Source organism: Balaenoptera musculus, chromosome 3 (genome assembly GCF_009873245.2).
Source record: "Balaenoptera musculus isolate JJ_BM4_2016_0621 chromosome 3, mBalMus1.pri.v3, whole genome shotgun sequence".
Lineage (NCBI taxonomy): Eukaryota > Metazoa > Chordata > Mammalia > Artiodactyla > Balaenopteridae > Balaenoptera > Balaenoptera musculus.
In genome coordinates, this window is record NC_045787.1 from 23,932,425 (window position 1) to 23,959,879 (window position 27,455).

Below are 27,455 nucleotides of genomic sequence, written 5' to 3' on the forward strand. Positions count from 1 at the left end.
TGAAAAAGAATATATATATGTATATATACACACACACTCATATATATAACTGAATCACTTTGCTGTGCACTTGAAACTAACACAACATTGTAAGTTAACTATATTTCAATTAAAAAATTAAACTAACTACATAAATAAATAAATAGAACTTTGAATGAAGTACTTAACTTATTCAGGAAAAATACACTTAAAGATGCTCAAATGCTTTAGGAAAACAATTTTGTCTTTAAAAACGACAAATAGCAGGACAGGAATAAGGACACAGACGTAGAGAATGGACTTGAGGACACGGGGAGGGGGAAGGGTAAGCTGTGGCAAAGTGAGAGAGTGGCATGGACATATACACACTACCAAATGTAAAACCGATAGCTAGTGGGAAGCAGCCGCATAGCACAGGGAGATCAGCTCGGTGCTTTGTGACCAGCTAGAGGGGTGGGATAGGGAGGGTAGAAGGGGGACGCAAAAGGGAGGAGATATGAGGATATACTTATGTGTATAGCTGATTCACTTTGTTATACAGCAGAAACTAACACACCATGGTAAAGCAATTATACTCCAATAAAGATGTTAAAAAAATTTTTAAATTTAAAAAAATAAAAGGAACAAATAATAAAAACTAAGACAACCCCACAAAATAAAACTTCAAATAAAATACATCCATGATAACCAAGAGTTTAAATTTCAGATGACCATCAAGATAGTGTCAAGGGAAGAAATAAAGCATAGATATTAAAAAATAGACTATTAAGATATTTAAGAAATGACTATTAAAGAAATAGAAGTCATCCATATACATATTTATCTACTTATATAAATGTACAGGCAAACAGTTATATATTTACAGTAATATTTATACCTTCTAAACACAATGACAGGATGTTTTTCCCAAGTAAGTTCTACCAGACTTTCAAGAGATCATTTCAATTTTTTTAGTTTCCAGAAAACAGAAAAGAGAAAATATGCCACAGTTCATTATATGAAACCAGTTTAATCCTAAAAATAAAACCCGAAAAATGTTACATCTGTGTGAGAGGTTGCCTATTGTGCAATGAAACACTGAGGGCAGTCACAGGATGCAGGGGGCTCTCAGGAAATAAGCTAAACCCTGAATGGCCGGTGCAGGAGGCAGAGGACGAGGTGCTGCTGTAGTGCACGGGTGAGTACAACTGGGAACAAGCACAATCTGTGAAGGAGTAAGACAGGTGTGCCTGTCGTAAATGGAGCATGACCCCCAGGCCCATCAGCTAAGAAAGGAGTATGAATAGAAAAAGCATAGAAAATGACATTTGTCTCTTCCCCTCTAGTCCAGACCCTCCCCAGAAGAAAACATCAAAGACCCTGGAGAGGAACAAAAGGAAAGGCCCAAGAGCGAAGGAACACAACCTTGTTCTTGGTCCTTAGAGGAATTTGTGAGCCAAGGTAAGAACTGAAATTGGGACAAATATCTGTTTAAAATTGGATATAAAATTTATGTTGTCAATAGAATAGGATTAGGTTTTAAATTACTAAATATTAGGCCATGATAGATTTCCTCTTATTGTAAAATGAAACAAAGTATTAGGGAAACTGTTCAAAATGTTAAGTGACAGAAAAAAGTTTTAACTTTAGCATGTTTGAAAACTGTGATGGGAGAAAATTTTTCTTCCGTTAGTTATGCTTAGTATTATGACTTTTATGGGAGAGAGAAAATATGAATTTCCATCAACAATTCAGGGTAAGTTTTTTCCTCTATTCATGGCAAAAACTGCTGGAAAAGATCTTCATTTTACTCTTTTTTAACCAAAATGTAATATTAATAATAAACTTGATAAAATTTATCTGTATTTTTATATGAATTTAATCCCAGTGGTTAATGGTCAAATGAAAATAGCAAACAAATTAATGAAAACTCACAGCATACTAACATAAGCAGGAGTTTTTTATCTCTAGGAAATATTTGTAATAACCTTATTTGGAGTAAATTATTGAAGCTTTTATTTAAATGAATTTAATAGTGGAAAAAATTTCAGTATCACAGACTGATCTAATCTTTTAATTTCTATAAATGTGTGTTTTGGATGAATGAAAACAAAGTGTTAATTTGATGAGTATTGTTAATTTGGTGAAAAGTTTCTAATCATTAAGGCCAGTTTTCTAAAGACTAAAGAAATGGATATCTGATCCATTAATGTAATTTATCTTAATTATGCTAATTGCCACATAAGCAATTCTATCAATGGGATCAGTATCTGTCTTGTAAAGACAGGTTACAAAATTGAATTGGCATTCCACAGTGTGACATGGAATTCATTCAATTAACCTTGAATTACTGAGCATTTATTATGTACAAAGCCCAGTTTCAGATATACAAAAGAAGAGGATATTCTTATAAGGACTTTGTATAGAAACAGATTGTCATAACAATTGTTGTAAACAATAAATGCTTTAAGATCGCAGCGTAGATAGAAATGCTATGGAGTAGGGGTTCAGGGAAAGTTCAGAGACAGTGAAAGTTGCTTAGAACAGGGATAGGACCAGACACACCTGATTATCAGAGTACACTTCAGGTGGAATTATAAAATTTTGATTTTGTATTATGTTAATACCTTTAGATTTTTTTAAGCTTATAAGTTATGATAGTTTCACTCTTTATTTGTTCCTTTCAGGCAAACTCTAGGCTTAATATTGAGAAGAAAGAAACCTTTAGATACCATTTTCTCCCTAGGGACTTCCCCGCAAGGGGAATTTTCCCATGATCAGACTAACGTTGGGTTTGTAAGGAGGAATAGGCAGGAATGATGGAAGGCATTTCAGGCAGAGGGACTTTAAGAAGCAAACAATGCAGAGATTAATTTCATAACTCTAGGGAACACAGCCAAAGATAAAGTGAGGAAGGAAATTCAGATTTACATTTTAGTAAGCCTTGAATGATGAGCTTTCATTTGTTCTGACTAAAAATATTGTTTTTAAAAATTATTGCAGTAATGAAAATAGTATTCGAAGAAGATTAACCTGGAATTGGGGAGTAGGATGGATTTGACAGGGAGGGAAATAACATTTATTGAATTCTATTGTGCCAAGTTTAATGTAAGGTGTTTTTCCATATGTTTAGTCTTCTATTCAATAAATATCCACAGCACCATTATGTACCAGGCACAGGCACCAGGCTAGGAACTAGTAATAAAAGGCAAGTTATTCACCCTTATGGAGTTAGGGGCCAGTGAGGAGAGACAGAGCATAAGTAAGTAAATAGCAAAATAACGCTTAGATCATTCTAAGTGCTCTGAAGAAATATTAAAATGGTAATATGATGGAGTGGTGCTCACCTGCAGTAGGGACTCAAGGTATAGAGGCTAGAAGAGTCTCCGTGGGAGGCAGAATTATCTAGACTCTAAGGGACAGGTTTGGTGGGAATCTCTGAGAAAAGTATTTGAGGACAAAAAGACCTGTGTGGGCTCAATGAGGGTCACGTAGCAGGGAAGGAGGGAGCAGTGCAATATAGTTAATCCCAACCAGATACTTTACTGATAAGAAAATTGAATCGATTCAAACAGTTGTCTGAATTCACACAGTGAGTACATTTTAAAAAGTCCAAACCTAGTTATTTTTGATAATTAAGATTTACATAAAGTGTATAGTAATTAAGGGTGTCGTTTAGCTGTATATAACTGACTGTATAGTAATGTTGAGCAGGCATAGGTACACACTGAATGCAATATTATGTACGAGTTGTTCATTTGTTTCTTCGTTTGATTTTCCAATTTGTAGTTCTTCCCTAATTAAGATTTGGAGAATTCCTTAGCTAGCATGACTCTGTTCTGACAGAATCTGTATTTTCAATATGTTTATACTATGAAATATATTACACATACAAAACAGTATATAAGGGTATATGGGAGTGTGTGTGTGTCTGTATGTGTGTGATGTATCTGTATGGTTTAACAAATAGTGGTAGACCCACACACCCAATACTGAGCTTAAGAGACAACATCAAAATAATTATAATTAGCTATTTACATGTGCTCTCTCACTAGTCTGTGGGTTCATAAAAGGCAAGGAAGGCCCATTATTCATCGTTATAATCCCTGCTTTTAAAACAAGTATGACACATCATTTGTGTTTAATAAATATCCCTTGATTATAAGGTATACATTGATACAGCTGTATATAAGATATTTTAATAAAACTTTTAGGTTTTCATTCAAGACTATTCTCTTCTGTCCAACTATGTAAAAATGACTTTCTGCTGCCATATGGCAATGGTTAGAATATTTTCTGAAAATCGAGGTGGAGGTCCCTTTGCCTTAGAAGCAAAACTAAAATCTATTTATATACTATAGGTTTTAAGATTTTATAACTGTTATAGCTGCTATTCTTCTCTTTGTCATTTTATGCACAAGATGATATCTTCAGGTTCTTTATGTAAAGATCACAATAAAATATCCTGAGGTTTTTACATATGGCATAAGAAGTCAATGTATGCAAAAGATCGTACAGTAATAGGAGTCAATGATATACTTCTGGAAAAATAACCTGATGTAAGAAATAACAGGTAGATATTTGGGGTTCAGCTCCATAGATGTTATCTGCTCTTTGTAAAATCATTAACAAAATTATCTTTTTATTATTTTTCTTTTTATTATTGGTCTTTATGCCTTCATCATTTCCTTATGTCATCTTTAATAATTGTATTACTGTGCAACACGTATAATCTGTGAATATGTTCCCTTATGCATGTGTGCCTAGTTTCCTTAGCAGATAGGCTCCAAATGCCAGAAAGGCAGCTAGAGACCTTCTATATACTAAGGTAGGATTACGGTTCCATTTTAATGTTTGTATTCACAGATAAGAAACATCAACCATGAAACAGGGGAGATAGATGGCTGACGGTACTAAACTGCCTTCACTAAAGAATGCAGATGACTGCATTTTTGGCAACCTGGGGCAAGTTTCATGATTAAAAAGAAAGAAAAAAGCACTCATATTTCTACAGGCAATTTAAAAAATATCCTTTGGAATAAATTTAATGGTATATCATTATAGCATTTCACAATATATCTTAAGAGCTACCAGGATCTCTTTTTGTTCAAAATTCATCTGAGAGTTAATTCCTCGTGCTTAATAGCTGAAAGCTATTCATAACTAAAAGGTTGTTAATGCAGAGAGAGTCATTGTGTTATATGAATAAACCCATCAATTCAGAAAATTATCTCAAAATCCACAGATATACGTATATGGACTTGGACAGCAAAGCATTGCATAAAGATTCAACACATTATGTTAGATATTTAAGTTTATATATATACATTTCATATTTAATGAAATGAGTAGGGATACCAAGGGCTCTATTAAGATTTCCATCTTAAAAAGCAAAATACAAATGTGCTACAGTAATTAACTGACATATTAATCTTATTTTTTTGAGACTAAAGCTAGAAAATAGTGCTTACTATTTCAGATAGAAGTGCAACATATTAAGGAGGCTGAACATTGCCATACGAAAAAGGTTCCAGGAGACAATGCAGAATTCAAGAAAATAGTCTACTGGCTAAAGCTTAATATCTTGTCAAGGAAATGACTGAAAGGGGGGTAGGTAGTCATTTTGTAGCACAAATGCCTTGCTGCTGATCTGCCAACCACACTCCACTGGCACAAAGCAGTAGCTGGGCCTGCAATTTGCTCTTCCTTCTCCCTGGATCTTTCCTAATTCTGACTTCTAGACTGGAAGCATGCTATCAGCAACATGGGGAAGGGCCCCAGCTTCTGCAGGCTCATCATCAAGGCTCCAGGCAACAATATGGAAACTGCCTATTGTTCATTTTCCTGTTCACCAGCCTCACGCCAGTCGGGTTTCAGCTTGCGACTGTGGGGTTCCCAGCTTGTGCTCATGGGTTCCAGCCTGCTCCTGGTGGTCCCTTCCTGACTGCCTGCGTGCTTTTGCTTTGTACTTCAGTGTCAGAGATGGAGACTGCCTTGCAGGGGCTACTTAACCAGCCTCTGCATTTGCTTTATCCAACTCCCTGTGATCTATCTCTCTATATCTATCCATCTATCTATCTATCCCTCTATCTATCTACCCATCTGTCACCTCTCGCTCTCCTACTAGTTCTGTTTTTTGATTGGACCCTGACTGGCATATAACTCCGGAGATTAAAAATTTTCCATGATTATTTGTTAAACTCTTTTAGCTGAATCACCTTCAAGTCATAAAATATAAAAGTACCCTAATGCTAGTAGCTCCCTAATATTACCATCTTTTGTAACCATGGTACATTTGTCAACACTAAGAAATTAATATTAGCACCTTACTATTAACTAAACCACAAACTTTATGCAGCTGTTACCAGCTTTTCCACGAATGTTCCAAAAGACAATCTAGGACACCACATCATATTCAGTCATCATAATTGCCAAGGTTCCTTAGTCTTTTGTTTTCTTGGTTTTTTCCCCATAAACTTGACAGTTTCAAAACATTCTAGTCATGTATTTCTTTACATGTATTTCTTTAGAGCAGCCTTCACTCTGCATCCGACTAATTTTTTTTTTCATGATGAGATTGGAATTACGAGTTTTCAAAAACACCACAGACCTGAAATTTCCTTATCATCATGCCATATCAGGGTTATGTGATATCAACATGATGACTTGGCTAAGGTAGTTACTAGCAGATGTCTCCACTATAAATTACTTTTTCCTTTTCATACTCTAATCTCTAAATTTTTTAAAAAATTGTTATAAACCTTTAAATTTTTCCTTCATGGTTGAGTAGGATGTTTTTTAAGTTTTTCAGAATTAGATGCAATTCTGCAATAAGTACATCAAAAATATAGGTTCAAACAAAGCTAAACAAAAAATCTAAACATAAAAGAATTTCCACAAAGTATCCATGTATCTGACCAAGAGAGAAACCAAACAAGGATAGTGGGTGAAAGGAGGGGAGAAGGAAGAGATAAAGAGGGAAGGAAGAAAAGTCAGGGAGGGAGGAAAATAAATAAGAAAACCAGGCCCATCACAGTTTACAGTAATATACCCAATGGCAAACATGTAGGACTGTTATTCAGACAATCATTTTGCAGATATTTATTTACAGCCTCTTTATAATAGCTATCGAGATCATAAAACATACAAATATTACAAAAGTTATGTGTCTTAAAGAAATCCATTTACGAAGAAATTATTTGTAAACATAATCAAAACCACCCTGGAAAATGGTCAAATGACCCTCATTTTTCTCTTCTCCAGGTTGCACACACATACGCTGTACCACACACGATGCACATATCCATATACAATGAATGATGTGAAAATACATAGATGTCCCCGAAGAGGTAAGGTCAGGATTTGTGTAGTGAACACTATGGCCCATCACCCAAATCTCCCCCTTTCAGGAACTAAGCACTTATTAGCCCCTGCTGCCTGCTGGAAATGTTGCTTGCTGACAGCTCACAAAATGAGGCCCTCCCCAGATACTAGTTTTCCCAGGATTACCACCCTCCTTGACAGCAGCCTGTAGTCAATGATCACATAAGGCCAGAAAGCCATAGCTGACTATGTTCTGTGAGGGGGCCAGGAGGAATCTCATTTTCCAATGTGATAAAGAATGGGCTGGGCATCGACAGACGATTGGTTTAAGAAGATGAGGCATATACAATGGAATATTACTCAGCCATAAAAAAGAATGAAGGAGGAGCTTCAAGATGGCGGAAGAGTAAGATGTGGAGATCACCTTCCTCCCCACAAATACATCAGAAATACATCTACATGTGGAACACCCCCTACAGAACACCTACTGAATGCTGGCAGAAGACCTCAGACTTCCCTAAAGACAAGACACTCCCCACGTACCTGGGTAGGGCAAAAGAAAAAAGAAAAAACAGAGACAAAAGAATAGGGACGGGACCTGCACCAGTGGGAGGGAGCTGTGAAGGATGAAAGGTTTCCACACACTAGGAAGCCCCTTCGCGGGCGGAGACTGCAGGTGGCAGAGGGTGGGAGCTTCGGAGCAACAGAGAAGAGCGTTGCCACAGGGGTGTGGAGGGCAAAGTGGAGAGATTCCCGCACAGAGGATCGGGGCCGACCAGCACTCACCAGCCCGAGAGGCTTGTCTGCTCACCCGCCGGGGCGGGCGGGGGCTGGGAGCTGAGGCTCGGGCTTCGGTCGGATCGCAGGGAGAGGACTGGGGCTGGCAGCGTGAACACAGCCTGAAGGGGTTAGAGCACCACAGCTAGCCAGGAGGGAGTCCAGGAAAAGGTCTGGAGCTGCCAAAGAGGCAAGAGACTTTTTCTTGCCTCTTTGTTTCCGGGTGCGCGAGGAGAGGGGATTCAGAGTGCCACATAAAGGAACTCCAGAGATGGACGCGAGCCGCGGCTATCAGCGAGGACCCCAGAGACAGGCATGAGATGCTAAGGCTGCTGCTGCCACTACCAAGAAGCCTGTGTGCGAGCACAGGTCACTATCCACACCTCCCCTCCCGGGAGCCTGTGCAGCCCGCCACGGCCAGGCTCCCGTGATCCAGGGACAACTTCCCCGGGAGAACACATGGCGCACCTCAGGCTGTTGCAACGTCACGCCAGCCTCTGCCGCCACAGGCTCACCCCGCATCCGTACCCCTCCCTCCCCCAGCCTGAGTGAGCCAGAGCCCCCGAATCAGCTGCTCCTTTAACCCCGTCCTGTCTGAGCAAAGAACAAACGCCCTAAGGCGACCTACACGCAGAGGCGGGGCCAAATCCAAAGCTGAACCAAAAGACATAGACTGGCTGAATGGATACAAAAACAAGACCCGTATATATGCTGTCTACAAGAGACACATTTCAGACCTAGGAACACATACAGACTGAAAGTGTGGGGATGGAAAAAAATATTCCATGCAAATGGAAATCAAAAGAAAGCTGGAGTAGCAATTCTCATATCAGAAAAAACACACTTTAAAACAAAGACTATTACAAGAGGTAAAGAAAGACACTACATAATGATCAAGGGATCAATCCAAGAAGAAGATATAACAAGTGTAAATATTTATGCACCCAACATAGGAGCACCTCAATACATAAAGCAAATACTAACAGTCATAAAAGGGGAAATCGACAGTAACAATAATAGTAGGGGACTTTAACACCCCACTTTCACCAATGGACAGATCATCCAAAAGGAAAATAAATAAGGAAACACAAGCTTTAAATGATACATTAAACAGGGTGGACTTAATTGATATTTATAGGACATTCCATCCAAAGACAACAGAATACACTTTCTTCTCAAGTGCTCATGGAACATTCTCCAGGATAGATAATATCTTGGGTCACAAATCAAGCTCTGGTAAATTTAAGAAAATTGAAATCATACCAAGTATCTTTTCTGACCACAAAGCTATGAAACTAGATATCAATTACAGGAAAAAAATCTGTAAAAAATACAAACACATGGAGGCTAAACAATTTACTACTCAATATCCAAGAGATCACTGAAGAAATCAAAGAGGAAATCAAAAAATATCTAGAAACAAATGACAATGAAAACACGACGACCCAAAACCTATGGGATGCAGGAAAAGCAGTTCTAAGAGGGAAGTTTATAGCAATACAATCCTACCTTAAGAAACAAGAAACATCTCAAATGAACAACCTAACCTTACACCTAAAGCAATTAGAGAAAGAAGAAGAAAAAACCCCACAAAGTTAGCAGAAGGAAAGAAATCATAAAGATTAGATCAGAAATAAATGAAAAAGAAATGAGAGCAAAGATAAGTAAAACTAAAAGCTGGTACTTTGAGAAGATAAACAAAATTGATAAACCATTAGCCAGACTCATCAAGAAGAAAAGGGAGAAGACTCAGAACAATCGAATTAGAAATGAAAAAGGAGAGGTAACAACTGACACTGCAGAAATACAAAGGATCATGAGAGATTACTACAAGCAACTATATGCCAACAAAATGGACAACCTGGAAGAAATGGACACATTCTTAGAAATGCACAACCTTCTGAGACTGAACCAGGAAGAAACAGAAAATATGAACAGACCAATAACAAGCACTGAAATAGACACTGTGATTAAAAATCTTCCAGCTAACAAAAGTCCAGGATCAGACAGCTTCACAGACAAATTGTACCAAACATTTAGAGAAGAGCTAACACCTAACTTTCTCAAACTCTTCCAAACTATAGCAGAGGGAGGAACACTCCCAAACTCATTCTACAAGGCCACCATCTCCCTGATACCAAAACCAGACAAAGATTTCACAAAGAAAGAAAACTACAGGCCAATATCACTGATGAACACAGATGCAAAAATCCTCAACAAAATACTAGCAAACAGAATCCAACAGCACATTAAAAGGATCATACACCATGATCAAATGGGGTTTATCCAAGGAATGCAAAGATTCTTCAATATACGCAAATCAATCAATTGATACACCATATTAACAAATTGAAGAATAAAAATCATATGATCATCTCAATAGATGCAGAAAAAGCTTTCGACAGAATTCAACACCCATTTAAGATAAAAACCCTGCAGAAAGTAGGCATAGAGGGAACTTATCTCAACATAATAAAGACCATATATGACACCCACAGCCAACATCGTCCTCAATGGCGAAAAACTGAAACCGTTTCCACCAAGATCAGGAACAAGACAAGGTTGCCCACTCTCACCACTATTATTCAACATAGTTTTGGTAGTTTTAGCCACAGCAATCAGAGAAGAAAAAGAAATGAAAGGAATCCAAATCGGAAAAGAAGAAGTAAAGCTGTCACTGTTTGCAGATGACATGACACTAAACATAGAAAATCCTAAAGATGCTACCAGAAAACTACTGGAGCTAATCAATGAATTTGGTAAAGTAGAAGGATACAAAATTAATGCACAGAAATCTCCGGCATTCCTATACAATAATGATGAAATATCTGAAAGTGAAATTAAGAAAACACTCCCATTTACCATTACAACAAAAAGAATATAACACCTAGGAATAAACCTACCTAGAGAGACAAAAGACCTGTATGCAGAAAATTATAAGACACTGATGAAAGTAATTAAAGATGATACAAATAGATGGAGAGATATAACATGTTCTTGGATTGGAAGAATCAACATTGTGAAAATGACTATACTACCCAAAGCAATCTACAGATTCAATGCAATCCATATCAAACTACCAATGGCACTTTTCACAATTAGAACAAAAAATTTCACAATTTGTATGGAAACACAAAAGATCCTGAATAGCCAAAGCAATCTTGAGAAAGAAAAACGGAGCTGGAGGAATCTGGTTCCCTGACTTCAGACTATACTACAAAGCTACAGTAATCAAGACAGTATGGTACTGGCACAAAAACAGAAATATAGATCAACAGAACAGGATAGAAAGCCCAGAGATAAATCCATGCACATATGGTCACCTTATCTTTGATAAAGGAGGCAAGAATATACAATGGAGAAAAGACAGCCTCTTCAATAAGTGGTGCAGGGAAAACTGGACAGCTACATGTAAAAGAATGAAATTACAACACTCTCTAACACCATACACAAAAATAAACTCAAAATGGATTAAAGACCTAAATGTAAGGCCAGACACTATCAAACTCTTAGAGGAAAACATAGGCAGAACACTCTATGACATAAATCACAGTAAGATCCTTTTTGACCCACATCCTAGAGAAATGGAAATAAAAACAAAAATAAACAAATGGGACCTAACGAAACTTAAAAACTTTTGCACAGCAAAGGAAACCATAAACAAGACGAAAAGACAACCCTCAGAATGGGAGAAAATGTTTGCAACTGAAGCAAGGGACAAAGGATTAATCTCCAAAATTTATAAGTAGCTCATGCAGCTCAATATCAAAAAAATAAACAACCCAATCCAAAAATGGGGAGAAGACCTAAATAAGACATTTCTCCAAAGAAGATATACAGACTGCCAACAAACACATGAAAGAATGCTCAACATCATTAATCATTAGAGAAATGCAAATCAAAACTACAATGAGATATCATCTCACACCGGTCAGAATGGCCATCATTAAAAAATCTACAAACAATAAATGCTGGAGAGGGTGTGGAGAAAAGGGAACCCTCTTGCAGTGTTGGTGGGAATGTAAATTGATACAGCCACCATGGAGAACAGTATGGAGGCTACTTCAAAAAGTAAAAATAGAACTACCATACCACCCAGCAATCCCACTACTGGGCATATACCCTGAGAAAACCATAATTCAAAAAGAGTCATGTACCACAATGTTCATTGCAGCTCTATTTACAATAGCCAGGACATGGAAGCAACCTAAGTGTCCATCAACAGATGAATGGATAAAGAAGATGTCACACATATATACAATGGAATATTACTCAGCCATGGAAAGAAATGAAATTGAGTTATTTGTATTGAGGTGGATGGACCTAGAGTCTGTCATACAGACTGAAGTAAGTCAGAAAGAGAAAAACAAATACCATATGCTAACACATATATATGGAATCTAAAAAAAAAAAGGGGGGGGGGGAGAAGAACCTAGGGGCAAGACGGGAATAAAGATGCAAACCTACTAGAGAATGGACTTGAGGACATGGGGAGGGGGAAGGGTAAGCTGTGACAAAGTGAGAGAGTGGCATGGACATATATACACTACCAAACGTAAAATAGATAGCTAGTGGGAAGCAGCCACATAGCACAGCGAGGTCAGCTCGGTGCTTTGTGACCACGTAGAGGGGTGGGATGGGGGGGTGGGATAGGGAGGGTGGGAGGGAGGGAGACGCAAGAGGGAAGAGATATGGGGATATATGTATATGTATAGCTGATTCACTTTGTTATAAAGCAGAAACTAACACACCATTGTAAAGCAATTTTAGTCCAATAAAGATGTTAAAAAAAAAAAAGAATGAAATATTGCCAGTTGCAGCAACATGGATCGGCCTAGAGATTATCATACTAAGTGAAGTAAGTTAGACAGAGAAAGACAAATACATATGATTTCACTTATATGTAGAATCTAAAAAATGATACAAATGAACTTATTTATAAAACAGAAACAGACTCACAAACATAGAAAATAAAGTTATGTTTACCAAAGGGGAAAGGGAGAGGAGAGGGAGGGGTAAATTAGGAGTATGGGATTAACAGGTACAAACTACTATACATAAAATAGATAGGCAATAAGGATTTACTGTATAGCACAGGGAACTATATTCAATATATTTTAATAACCTATAATGGAAAATAATCTGAAAAAAAAAATATATATATATAGCTGAATCACTTTGCTGTATACCCGAAACCAACCCAATATTCTAAGTCAACTACAGTTCAGTAAGGAAAAAGAATGGGCTGGAGAGATGCACACCAATAGCTGAGAAGCTCAGTGGTAGCTAGATTGTTTTGCTGGCCAGGGTTTTGGTTGAGTGGTGCTATTATGGAACTGGGCTCTCTGTTAGCACTAGTGATGATGGAGTCCCAAATAATAGAAGCTAGGTGCAGATCTCATTGATAAGAAAAAAACCTATGTGGAATTATGATAATGAAAGGCAAACTTGGAGTGGAAGCTAGTGAGGTCTGATCAGTAGAGAACTATGGAGAGGCTTAATAGAGCATGAGACTCTAGGGAGAATTTAGATGGGAACCTAATAAGGGTATTCTAGCTCAATCTGTACAACAAACAAATCAAGGAAAAATAATCATAAGTGAGACTACTGCTAATTAATGGCTCACAGCCCAGATATTCCCCAGAAATAGGCATCTGTCAAAGGGAGCTGCCTCAGTTTCTCCTTGGGAATATCTCCCTTCCAATGACTAGCAGAAACAATAGAAGAAAGGTCTGATCTCTTTGCCTCAAGTTGGGACTTCTCGGAAAGCCACCTCAGCCAAAGTCTGTCTTGCTTCTTCCTTCTTCCTCTGGTCAGTCCAGCTTCCCTCACTCCATTACAGGTATTGTTCTTGTAAGCATGCCTCTAATAACTCCACTTGTCTGTAAGTCTCCATCTTATATCTATCCCTAGGAGAACCTGACCTATGACTTCAGACCCTTTGTTTCTGTGTCTTAGAATAAGAAGCTCTATCAGGGAGTGTGTCATACCTGGGAGTGGTCATGACTATTTCTTTCACAGCACATTCACTTATGCCCTGCAATTAACTCCATATTTTAACCACGTTCTCAATGAAATTATCAACCCCAATTCTATCTTCTTGATCATTGTATTTTGTGGCATTTTTTTAAGTTAAAAATTTAATTTTACAATTCATTAGTAGTCATTCACTGTTTTACCCCACCACCGCTATCTAGTGCCAGAACACTTTCACCACCCCAAATAGAAACTCTGTACCCCTTATGCAGTCACTCCCCTTTCCCCACTCCCCCAGCTCCTGACAACCACTAAACTTCTGCCTGTCTCTGTTCATTTACCTAGTCTGGATTTTTCATACAAGTGGAATCATACAATATGTGGGTTTCTTTGTTGGGCTTCTTTCATTTAGCCTAATGTTTTTGAGGTTTATCCACGTTGAAGCGTGTATCAATGCCTCATTCCTTTTATAACTGAATAATACTCTGTTGTATGAATGCATCACAGTTTGTGTATCTATCCATCCATTGATGGTCATTTGGGTTGTTTTCATGTTTTGTTTTGTTTTTTTAAATAAAATTATATATATTTAGGTGTAAAATATGATGTTTTGATATACAGATACATACATTTATTACTATGGTCAAGTTAACATTAATCCATCTCTTCACATAATTACTTTTTTTCTTTCTTATGGCATAAATTTAAAAGGAAGAGGAAAAAGTCAATACTTTAGGTTTCCTCATTGAGTTTTGGATAGGAACAAATAGAGTGGAGCAGAGAGATCATAGGAAGACTGGCCATAGAAGAAATATTTTTCTCTCTGTTTCCTTCCTTTTTGTTTTTCAGAAGTTTCCTTCTACACTGGCAGCTTTAGCACAGGGGCCAAAAGGAGTTGGCTCACTGTCAAAAATCAGTTCTTTCAAATTGCTGTTGTCTTAGGAGGTTAAAAAATATTTTTTTAAAAACTTGTTTTTAAACAATTTAAATCTATTAAACTTTTCCTGACCTAGTAGATATGGATTTCAAAATCAATTCCTTTTAGAGAATGCACTTTATAAATAAATAAAACATTTTCAGATGACCCCTTTTAACTCATTCATGTTGCAAACCAAAAGTGAATTCTTATTTGAGAGCATCAGCTCTATAATTGTGCTTCAGGCCTACTAACCTCCAATTTTCCATTGGGATTATCATCTGTCCACAGCCTTTTTAGTAGCATATTATTTGTACTAACTTTTAAACTTTTTTCCCCTGTAATTGTTTTTCTTATATTTCAAGCCATGCATTCTTTTTATTCTTCTGATGTTAGAGAATAAAGGCTACATTGCAGGAGGATCACCGAAGTTTTATAACGCAGACTCTGGCAAAACAGAAACTGAGATTAGGAAGGTAGGGGCACATACACACAGTCACTTGAGGCCTATAAATTATGACCACAACTGCAGCCAGTATCATTTAAGTACTCTTTAGTTTCTGATGATAAAGCACTAGCTTATCATGCTGACAACTGCAAACCTCTGTGGCCCTCAGCTTCTGTCTTTTCTGTTACTTAGTCAGCCACATGGAATTTAACAGCACACACAGTAAAGTATCTTTCTAAGTAGATCTCAATAAAAGACATGGAACAAAGCTAATAAGTGCTTATGTCTTGTCAGGTGAAGAAATTGTTTCTTCTACCTAAATACCACCTCCCAGTTGCAGAGAGGAAAAACAGATATGAAATTACTATATTGTCAGTGAATGTCTCTTTTACTAACTGTCTCTGCTTTATTTATAGTGGAGAAAGAAGAAACTCTTTGAGCTTGAATATTGAAACGTAAAAGATTTCAGAGTTATTATATATTTTTGTTTCCTGGTTGTCATGTCTACTTGGAAAAAAAATTCTTTATGTCTACAGGATAAAGACTTTTTTTGCAAATATTGTTTTCCACTTAAAATAATAGGGTTTAAAATTAAATATGTATATTCCTTTTCAATTATGGATTTGTCAATCAAATTAAGAATTATAGGAGAATGAGGACAGCAATAGATTGAAACAGAAGTTTTGGTGTCCATTTAAACTTTCCCATTTTGCCAGTTTTAAAATGTTTATCTGTTGCTCCTAAAGATCAATAAAATATGTAAACTGTGAATATATTTATCATTCGGAGTCAAAACTTTAGTTCAAACCTCTGCCTCAGTTTGGAATATGGGTAACTGTCAAAGGGACAAAGTATTTTTAAAATAGACATAAAATATTTTCCTTGTTATAGGAATATAATGTTCCAAAAACTTATGAGCTATCAACCCTATGACATAATATATGACACATGCCATATAACAATCTTAAGTAGATATTACTTATAATTTTGTTAAAAGAGCCTTTGAAGCTCACATTTATTTTATATTTTGTTCCATTACTTATAAAATTAAGTAACTTATATGATGAAATATCTACCTTAATAATTACTTTTTCATCCTTTTCTTTCATATGCCTGACCTATCACTATCTAAAAAGCATGAATAACAACATAAGAGGTCCTTTTTCTTTCACCGGTTTCATGTCAGTAGTTTTATATATATATATTTTTTAGCTCTTGCCATTGGCATCAGGCAAGGGAAATTGAGATTAATAGTGAAACAGATTTTGATGTGTTTTCATGAAACTAGATTCTAGTAAGTTAATTCATTTGAGTGTTTCCTATTTTAAAGTAATAGTATATGAGTCTAAAAACCTTTTATAATAAGCCAAAATATGTTCTAGTGCTTAAAGTAGGATATAGCAGAGAAAAGAAGAAAACACATGCAGTTAAACCATATTATGTTCACCTAAAAATTTCTTAGACAAAAATAAATGATGTTAGCAATATTTTCCTCAGTTTCCCCTTTCCCTGACTGATCAATTCTCTGAGATCATGCGATTTGTCTTCACTTGAACAGTAGCTCATTTTCTTTTTTTTCCTATTCTGCAGAATAATATCTAAGAATCTGCTCATAGGCTAGGTATCATACACAGCAAGTAAAGTAAATTTGTTCTGAAAGAGGATACCTGCAGAAAGTAACCAATTTTTATTATTTCCATTACATACATATTCAAGTTTGTATTGAAAACCTCCTCACTTGAAACTGGACATTCAACCTACATTACCTATAGTAATATCAGACAAAATATTAGGCATTAAGAAGCATTATTCTCAAAATTCCAGTGAGATTTTGCAAAGAAATAGAAATAATGTTAAAATTTGTATGAAAGCATAAAAAACTCTGAATAGCCAAAGCAATCTTGAGAATGAAGATTACCTCCAAAGCTGGAGGTATCATGCACTCTGATTTCAAACTAGACTACAAAGCTATAGTAATTAAAACAATATGGTATTGGCATAAAAACATATAGATCAATGGAACAGAACAGACAGCCCAGAAATAAACTCACACATATAGGATGAATTAATTTATGACAAAGGTGACAAGAATATACAACAGGGAAAGGAGAATCTCTTCCATAAATGGTGTTAAGAAAACTGGACGGCCATATGCAAGGGAGTGAAACTGCACCGCTGTCTTACACCATACACTAAAATTAACTCAAAATGAATTAAAGACTTGAAATTAAGACCTGAAACCATAAAACTCCTAGAAGTAAACATAGGTGGTAATCTCCTACACATAGGTCTTGGGGATGATTTTTTTAATCTGACACCAAAAGCAAAAATAAATAAGTGGGACTACATCATACTAAAATGCTTCTGTATAGCAAAATAAACCATCAACAAAATGAAAAGGCAACCAACTGAATGGGAGAAAATATTTGCAAATCATATATCTTATAAGAAGCTAATACCCAAAATATATAAAGAACCCATATAACCCTACAGCAAAAAAACAAAAAGTAAATAAAAATGGGCAGAAAATCTGAATAAACATTTTTCCAAAGACATACAAATGGCCAACAGGTACATGAAAAGATCCTCAACACCGTTAATCATCAGGAAAATGCAAATCAAAACCACAATGAGATATCACCTCATACCTATAAGAATGGCTGTTATCAAAAAGACAAGAGGTAATAAGTGTTGGCGAGAATGTGGAGAAAAGGGAACACTTGTATGCAGCTGGTGGGAATGTAAATTGGTGCAGCCACAATGGAAAATATTCTGAAGTTTCCTCAAAAAATAAGAATAGAACTACCATGTGATCTAGCTTTCCATTTCTGGTTACTTATTTAAAGAAAATGAAAACTTTCACTCAAAAAAATATATGCACTCCCATCCCATGTTCATTATTTACAATAGACACGACATGGAAATATATATATACACACACACACACACACACACATACAAATATATATATATATCTCACACACACAATGGAATATTTTTCAGCCATAAAAAAAAGAATGAAATCTTGCCATATATGACAATATAGATGGACCTTGAAGGCATTATGCTGAGTGAAATAAGTCACACAGAGTGAGACAAATATGATATAATTTCTCTTACATGTGGAATCTAAAACAAACAGAAAAAAGTTCATAGATACAGAGAACACATTGGTAGTTGTCAGAGGTGAGAGTTTGGGGGTGGGATAAATGGGTGAACGGGGGTCAAAAGTAAAAAGAGAAATGTCTTATTTGATAATCTGAGAGGCAGAATCAAGGTCAGCCAGTATTACTCTAAAAAACAAACTTTCTTTTAATAGAAATTATCGAAGTATAAATATCTCAATCATTTAGCACTTAGCATCTCTTAATCCTACTAGTTATCACTCACACCCAGTTTCAAATACAAGCAATAACAAACCTTCCCTTATATTTACCTAACACTCTAGCCTCAGGAAGGAAGGAAGAAAGGAAGGAAGAAAGGAAGGAAGGAAGGAAGGAAGGAAGGAAGGAAGGAAGGAAGGAAGGGAACAAAAGTGTTAGCGGCATGGAGGATGTAAATAAGATCAGGGACCAAGAGGGATCAGATTTAAGGGGAGACTTAATGCTCTATCAGGTATGTGATTTTCAGCAATATGATGGATTTTTTTAACAATGCAAAAGAATTTGGATGTCCATATGTCTTATGTTATTTTTCACCTGTATGAACTTAACCTGAAAAGCAGATTGTTGTCTCTTTAGTTTCCAACAGCTAAATATTTGCAAGAGATACAACGAGGAAAATGGATTAATAATTAAAATAAATGGTACAAAGGTGTTATTAGTTAAAAATTTGTTTTAGTGTATCAATCTATGAGCATGAGTTTAGTACAGGAAATAAAATACTGAATTGCTTTCATTGTTTATATGAGTGCTCCCTAGATTTTTACATTTTCTAAATATAAATGGTTGGGGGGAGGTGAGCAACATAATTAGAGTTAAAGAGGAACATGTCTAATGATAAAAGTGACAATCCTCTAGGAAGATAAAATGATTTTAATTTAGGTAATGTCAAATTATATAAAGGGAAAATTAACAGAAATAAAAGTTTAAATAGACAAATCCATAATCAGAAAGAAGTGTTTCAACATATATTTTACAGTAAATGATAGGATAAGAATACCAAAAGTCAGTAAGTAGTTAGAAGAAGTGAACAGCATGAATAGAAAACTTGGCACTAATTGGTATATATAGAGTACCACACCCCCAAACAGCAAAATAATTTTTTAATGGGAATAGGGAAATTAGAAAAATTAATCATATGTTGAGCTGCAAAGGAAGTCTTAAGAATTTCAAAGGATTTAAATCAGAAAATCTTCTCCAAAATGATAAAAATAAATGATTTGGATATTGGACAAAATTAAAGAAGAAAAAGACACAAATAACCAATATCAAGAATGATAAAGGAGATATTACCAAAACTATAAAAATAAGAGAACTGTTTGAAAAATCAAATTTCAACTAATTTAAATATTTAGATTAAGTTGCCAGAAAAGCACAATTTATTAAAACTGACAAAAATTTTTTTAAATGAATGTTGGTATTTTTTCAATTAAATTAGATTTGCACTTTAAAACGATCATATGAATTACTATGAAATGTTTGAATTCTACTAAACATTTAGAAAAGAAATTATACACATTTTACAAAAAACTCTTCCAGAGCACAGAAAAAGAGAAAGACTTCCACCAATTTCTTTTATGAGATCAGTTTACATTGATAACAAGACGGAAAAGACATTACAAGAAAGACAATTTACACCAATGTCTCTCATAAAACACAGATGCAAAATCCCAAACAAAATATTTTAGCAAACAGTTAATGCATTATGAACAAATGAGTTTGTTCTAGGAAGATGTATTAGACAGAATAATGACTTCCCAAAGATATTCCCACCCTAATCCCTAGAACCTGTGAATGTACTACCTTATGTGGTAAAAAGGATTTTGCAGATGTGATTAATCAAAAGATTTTGTAGATTCAGGAGATTATTTTGGATTACCCATGTAGAACCAATGTAATCACAAGGGTCCTTATAAGAGGGAGGTAAAAGGATCAGGGTCAATAGTAGGAGATATAATCACAGAAACTGTGATTCTGTGAATAATGTTACCTTAATATGGCAAAAAGGACTTTGTAGATAAGATTATGGTTAGGGATTTTGAGATGAAGAAATTTTCCTGCATTATCTGGGTGTCACCCAATCTAATCACATAGATCCTTTAAAGCAGAGAACTATCCTTGGCTGTGTCAGAGACATGTGATGTGAGAGAACTTGACTTGTGGTTAATGGCCTTGAAAATGAAGAAAAGGAGCCAGGAGCCAAATAATGTGTGTGGTCTCTAGAAGCTGGGAATAGCCACCACTAGATAATTTGTAAGAAAATGGGAAAATAGGTTCTATAACCACAAGGCACTGAATTTTGCCAACAATCTGAATTATCAAGGAAACCTATCCTCTCCAGGGGAGGAAACAAACCTTCCCCTAAAGCATTCAGAATAAAATACAACCCTGCCAACACCTTTATTTTAGCATACTGAGACATGTATTGGACTTCTGACCTACAGAAGTGCAAGATAATAATTTGTATTGTTTAAGCTGCTAAGCCTGTGGCAGCAATAGAATATTAATGCAGAGGGTGAAAGTGATTCAATATTCAATAATTTTAACAGTGTAATTAATTCGACATAAAAAAGAAAGGAAAACCATATCATAAATAAAATAGATGTGGAAAAATCACCTATTTGGTAAACTCCATAAATGTTCATGACAAAAACCCTTCACAAATTAGGAATAAAAAGAAATGTTCTTAATGTGATAAAGGTTATTTTTTTAAAGCTGTATCAAAATTTTCCTGTTGGTGAAATGTTAATATCCTTATTTTGGAGAACTGAAATAAGATAAAGATGCCCACTCCTACCATTCTTAAATGGTCAAATGGCCAAATAAGAAAAGAAGGTGTCAATATGGCAGATTGATTACAAATTTCCCCGTATTCTCCACTTCTCTCTGAATCTATGCTTTTTCAATGTGACTTAGCTGCTTCTCCCTTCAAGAGGTGGAGTCTATTTCTGCTCCCTTGAATCTGGGTATGTTTTGTAAATTGTTTTGGCCAATAGAACATGGCAGAAGTGACAGTGTGACAGTTCCTCAGATTGGCCTCAAGAAGCCTTGTACACTTCCACTCTCTTTCTCTTGAACTCTTGCTTTCACCATGAGAAAACACCTGGGCTAGTCTGCTGGATGACGAAAGACAATGACTAGCAAAGCTGAGGCAATACATGACCAGCTGACACTCAACTTATCTCACGCCAGGTAAGAAAGCCCAATCAGGTTGCTAAAGTCACCTACCTGACCTCTAGCTGACTGCTAATATATGAATGAGCCCAAATGAGACCAAAAGAAAAGTCCAGATTATCCAGAGACTGATGAGCAAGAATTTCAATCAGTTTTTTTAAGCCACTCAGCTCAGAACGCTTTGATATTCAACATTGTTGTGACAATGGAGAACTGACAGAAAAGACCAAAGTGTGTGTTGAGGAAATACGACAACAGATCTGATCTCTAGTAGATAGTGATTTATATTTAACCACTTTGGCATAAGTTATTCATGTGTATATGGTTAATTCAACAACTTAGGTAATATAGTTATAGATGTGTTAATATTATATTTACTGAGGTAACCTCAAAATAACCCTAAATCTGGGTAGAATTTACTGACCACTGAATATGTGCCCAAGTAAGAACTGACTCTTCCTGATAGTCAAACAATTTTTTAAAGATTATTAACTAGTTATGTTGGAAGGGAGAACTAACCAAATATTAACTGAATAGTGATGCCAGGTGAGTATGTTCAAAAAAATTGATAAATTATTTATGCTATAAGGAAAAACAATAATAATATTTAGCATAGATTGTATTTTCAAGTACAAAGGGGAAAAAAGGAGTTTAAGAAGTCTGTCTGTATGTTCTGTTACCTCAAAGCTGACAAATTCAATTCCTGGAATTGCTCAATGCCCACTGTTCTTTTTGTCTCTCCACTACTACATTTATCTTGAAGAAAGTAGGACCAAGGAAAATAAGTACTCCCTGCCTATCCATCTTGATAATGTAATGCTTCTCTCTGCCTGCAGCATTGTACATTAACGTTTTGAGCAAAATCTATAGGTCAATCAATCTCCTGCTTGAACCAAAGTGCCAATCTGTCACGTACTATAATGCTCTCTCCTCTAACCAAATTTTTAGACTCTGAATTTATTTTTCCAGATGATTCTGTCAATGTGCTGCATGATAGAAAACAAGTCATATGTTAACCATGCTTGCACTACTTGATAAGCATCCCGTGAACCACTGCTTGATGGATGGCCACAATAATGTAAATACATCTTCATTATAAATCTCTGGACCAGAGAATCTTTCCAAAAAAAGATTAAAAAAAAAAAAAAGAATCTTAATATCATGTTATCCACAAAAGGAAAATAAATTAAAAAATGAAGTTTTTCACATTCTAAAAATAAAATACATAATATTTTTCCCACAATTTCACAAGAACACCACATAAAAGTTACTATCTAATTAGAGAGAATTATCTAGTACATTTATTTAAAATTGTAACCATAAACAGTTGCATTCACATTTTACCATAGAAAAAGTCACTTAGACTCTCTGAGTTTCAATTTCTTCTCTTGCAGATTGTACTTATGACACATTCTAAGACCAATAGAAATTCATAGATAAATATTTAATTTAATAATTATTTAATTTAATAATTAATTTAAACTTAATCACAATCATATATAAATTAAGTAGCAAAGCATATGGAAACTTCTTAGTGAGATGTTGATTCAAATAGATACATGATAAATGCCGGACCCCATTTTATTACATCTGTTTGGGAATGTGACAAAAATTTGTCATACCTGATTTATTGATGTCCATGTCAACACTATACTCAAAAGACTCCAAGTCATCCCAGTCACTACTAGGTGAGACTTGTTGGAGTAGATTAGCATCACTTTCTATCAAGCTAATTGGGAACACTTTGTAGGATTCCTGAGAAAAGAAACCATATCACACAAATCAAAAGTACATGCCACATGGCCAAACAGAGAAGTGTTTAATATAAGAATTCTTAGTAATTTATCTTCGTAGCCCTGTAATTGTTCTGCTCATATAACAATGAAATAACACCACCAAAGTTGATATAACTTTTGGCTGCCTTACAACTTTTAGATGGATACTCAGATCTTATGGGCCAATATATTGACCTGAAATATTAAATCTCTCAAAACACACTAACTGAACTCAACTGAATTGATATGCTTCTTTAGTTCATGCTATTCAGTGTAACAGTAAACTTTTTATCATTTGCCATTTTATAGTCCTGCAAGCCCCTTAATCCTCACCCCACATTTAATCTTTCTTTCTTCCTTCCTTCCTTCCTCCCTTCCTTGCTTCCTTCCCTACTTCTTTTCTTTTTTTTTTCTTTCTTTCTTTCTTAAAAAAACGATAGGGAAAAAAAATAATTTCTGGCACTTATTTATCTTAAGTCACACCAAAATCTGAAAGCAAATTTCCCTTAATTAGTAATATTTACAAAGTTTCTGTGAGTCAATTTGTCCACAAATGTGTTGACTTGCTGTGAAAGTTGCTATTAAAAAACACAGCAGGACATGTCCATATTAATAGCCTCAAATGCAGTAATGGAGCCATGAGTGGACCTCTCCATGGCCTATCACATCTGCCCTAAGAGAAATAAAAGGAGTCAGAATAAGTATCATCTTACTGTAAATATCTTCCACATACATTGTAGAAACAAGTAGGGTTGAGATCTACCAAGAAATATAAAACAAAAAGACAAGAACCCATAAACAGAGAACTAAAACAATGTGGTTAATATATAAATATTATCAAATAATTCTAGAGTGGTCTGTAGGCATAGAATAATGTTCTAAAACTTTTTCTTCATTGCTAGCCTTAAAAATGAGTACCAGCCTGCAGAAAGGTGTGAACTCTAATTCTGTCAAGTACCTAATATCCAGTTTCTGAATGTGTCTATGCTGAGCGGCAGACTCCTTAAAAGAATATCCCTGTGCTTACACATAATTATAGTGGTTCTCAATAAGTCAGATGTTCTCAGCTTATCAGTACTGGACTAAACCAATACGAAATTAAATAATCCAATCCAATTTTTCCTTGAGAGAGAGAATGACTCATACATAAAGAAAAGGTGTGTTCCATGCTATGTATAGCTGGAGCTTATTAGACAATTTCACATTCATGGGAAAATAAATAATTCTGTATGCACTTTTCTCAATGAAAATAAAGACCATCGTTTTCAATTATTCTTCTCTGCACTCACTAAATATAGAGAAAAGTCAAAGTTTAGTTTAAAATCATTGGGGAATGCATAAATATGATATCACGTGCCTCCAAAGAACCATTGTAATCATCCAAAAAGAGATGGGGGAATAAACGAGAGATTTTATTCTCTATTTCCACACTGCTGTTATCAACATGGACTCTCTTGTCTATCAGTACTGACACTAAGCTCTCAAGATTGTATCGTTAAGCATTATGAGCTATGGGTCTTATAAATGCCCAGAGCTGTGGATGAGTGCAAGCACTTTGAATTTCAACCTCATGTGTTTCTCTTATAGATCTGCAGATATTGCCTCTGAGATTTAGTTATATTTCCCAGTATGTCAGCATTCAGTGTAAATTCACTACGTAGTTAGTAGGTTGCAATTGTTGGGACTAGGTTTCTAAGAACCCACATAGAGAAAGATGCTTCCTGTTCAGAGGTCCATGTGAGCAATAAGAAAGTCTTCTGGCTCCAGATCAGGGTTATTGTCTTTGACCATCAAGCAGTGGGCTGTGGAAACTTCAGGTAGAAAGCAGTAACAAAGCAACAAAATAGCTCAAAGGAGATTTGCCTTGAGTTTAGTTGAATATGACCAGACAGTGTGAAAACAGAATAAATTCCCTTCCATGCTGCCATATGCCACAATAAAATGCAGCAGTATCTACCAGACTACCATATATATGTGAGTACAATGGAAAAAAAAGGAGTAACTTAGAACATTGATTTTTTCCCCCCTTTTTGGCTAGAACAAAAATAAAATTATCTGAATCTGTCTCTGTCTCTCTCATTCCCTCTCTTTTTCTTTTTTTATCCCTAAGCTGAATATGTAATACTATATTTTTTTAATGTTTTTAGACATAAAAGTCAGCATGCTTGTTACTTTTGTGTTATTCTATCTGTAACATTAAAGAAAATAAAATTAGAATCAACAACAATAATAAATACATCCATGCCCACTCTCCTAATCCAAATTTCATTACATATTGACCTCCATAGATAAACACATATATTTTATATAAATGTAATAATGTCAACTAAAAGAAAATTGATACTTGCTTTTATCTGCCATGCAATATAGACAATAAGCATCTATATTGTCCCCAAGTTCTATGTATTATTAATATGATTTCAAAACCACAAGAGTCTGCTAATTTTTATAACTGTTGAATTACAAAAAAGTAAAAATGTATCTGAAATATCTAACATAAAGTACATGTGTCACTATGGCTACCACAAAAATGTGGAAGTCTGAACTCTGAAAGGGAAGTAATTGCATGCAAACCTTTGCCCACTGAATTCAACTTCACTTCCCAACTGAATTAAACTGGGGAAGTGATTTAACCTCTGCAAACCTCAATCTCTTTACTGTAAAATTAGGATAACATATTTCATTTATGGCATTATTTATTAACCACATAATTATTATTTACTCCATAAAAAAGACTGAGGAAATGCTATCTGTACAGCACTTAAGAAATAAATAGAATTTGAAATAGCTAATGTGCCTTTATAATTAAAAATGGTGTTGATATTGAAGCAGTGTGGAAAGAGATGCTGTCTTGTTTTCTTAACCACATTTGTGATGAATACAGGACTGAAACTGATAAGGATTAACACAACTAGACTCAGCTAAATAAAATTATTTTGAATAATATGTCCTATTTTTAAAAGCACAATAACCAAACAAGAAAAAGAGATTGGATTTTTTTTTTAAAAAGTGACTTTGGAATAATCAGTTTTTTTAAGTAATTAAATGAGAAAGGTAAACACATTTTTTCAATTAATTTCAACTTTTCTCCATTTTCCCCCATGGACTTCTTTCCAAATATGATATGTCAAAGAAATATAGTCATTGATTTGTCTTTGTTTCCTAACGTAATGTGCTTTTCTTCCATGGGCAATTTCTCCATTTCTTTTTGACCCCTAAAATTGTTCAAGCTGCCAGAAAAAAAAAAAAAAAAAAAGAGTTCTTGGCATCTGTTCAGCTCTCATGCTACTCAAAATTTTGTTAGCTTTAGTTACAACTACAAACTACAATTCAGAGATATTGGGAAGTGTAATCTAAAACAAAATAGCACTGAGGTGTGACATCAGCAGAATGGCAGAATAGGAGTTTTTCTACCGTCTTCCCTACAAAATCACCAATTTAGACAATCACTCAGGATGGGAGTGCCTTTGTGGAAATCTGAGAGTTCAGCAGAGAAGTTCCAGCTCAACACTGGGAAAAAAAAATCTGAGATCGAGGGTCAGAGGAACAGTTTCACTTTACCCATGTCAACCCTCCTCCAAGGTGAGAAGCTCAGTGGCAAGACAGACCTTTTTGGCCAGCGGTTTCTCCCATGGGGAAAAAGTGAGAGCCTGTGAGCGAGCCCCTGGCTTCTCCCATTGTGGGAGATACTGCTAAAGAGGCCCACTGCGTTCTTGCCCTGTCCAGAATACCGTGGTGTGCTGCTACATGACTGGGGGTCGGTCAGAGAGCGGCTGGGAGAACAGCAGCATACAATCCCTCCAAGAATTTCCCCCAAGAGGGAACAAGAAGTATGGAGCAGGGCTATCCCTAGTAAAGGTCTGAGAATGCTTCAGGATCCCTAGTAGGGCTGACTGAGGTATTTCTCTCCCAAACCAGTCAGTAAAGACTGGAGAAGATGACTGCTT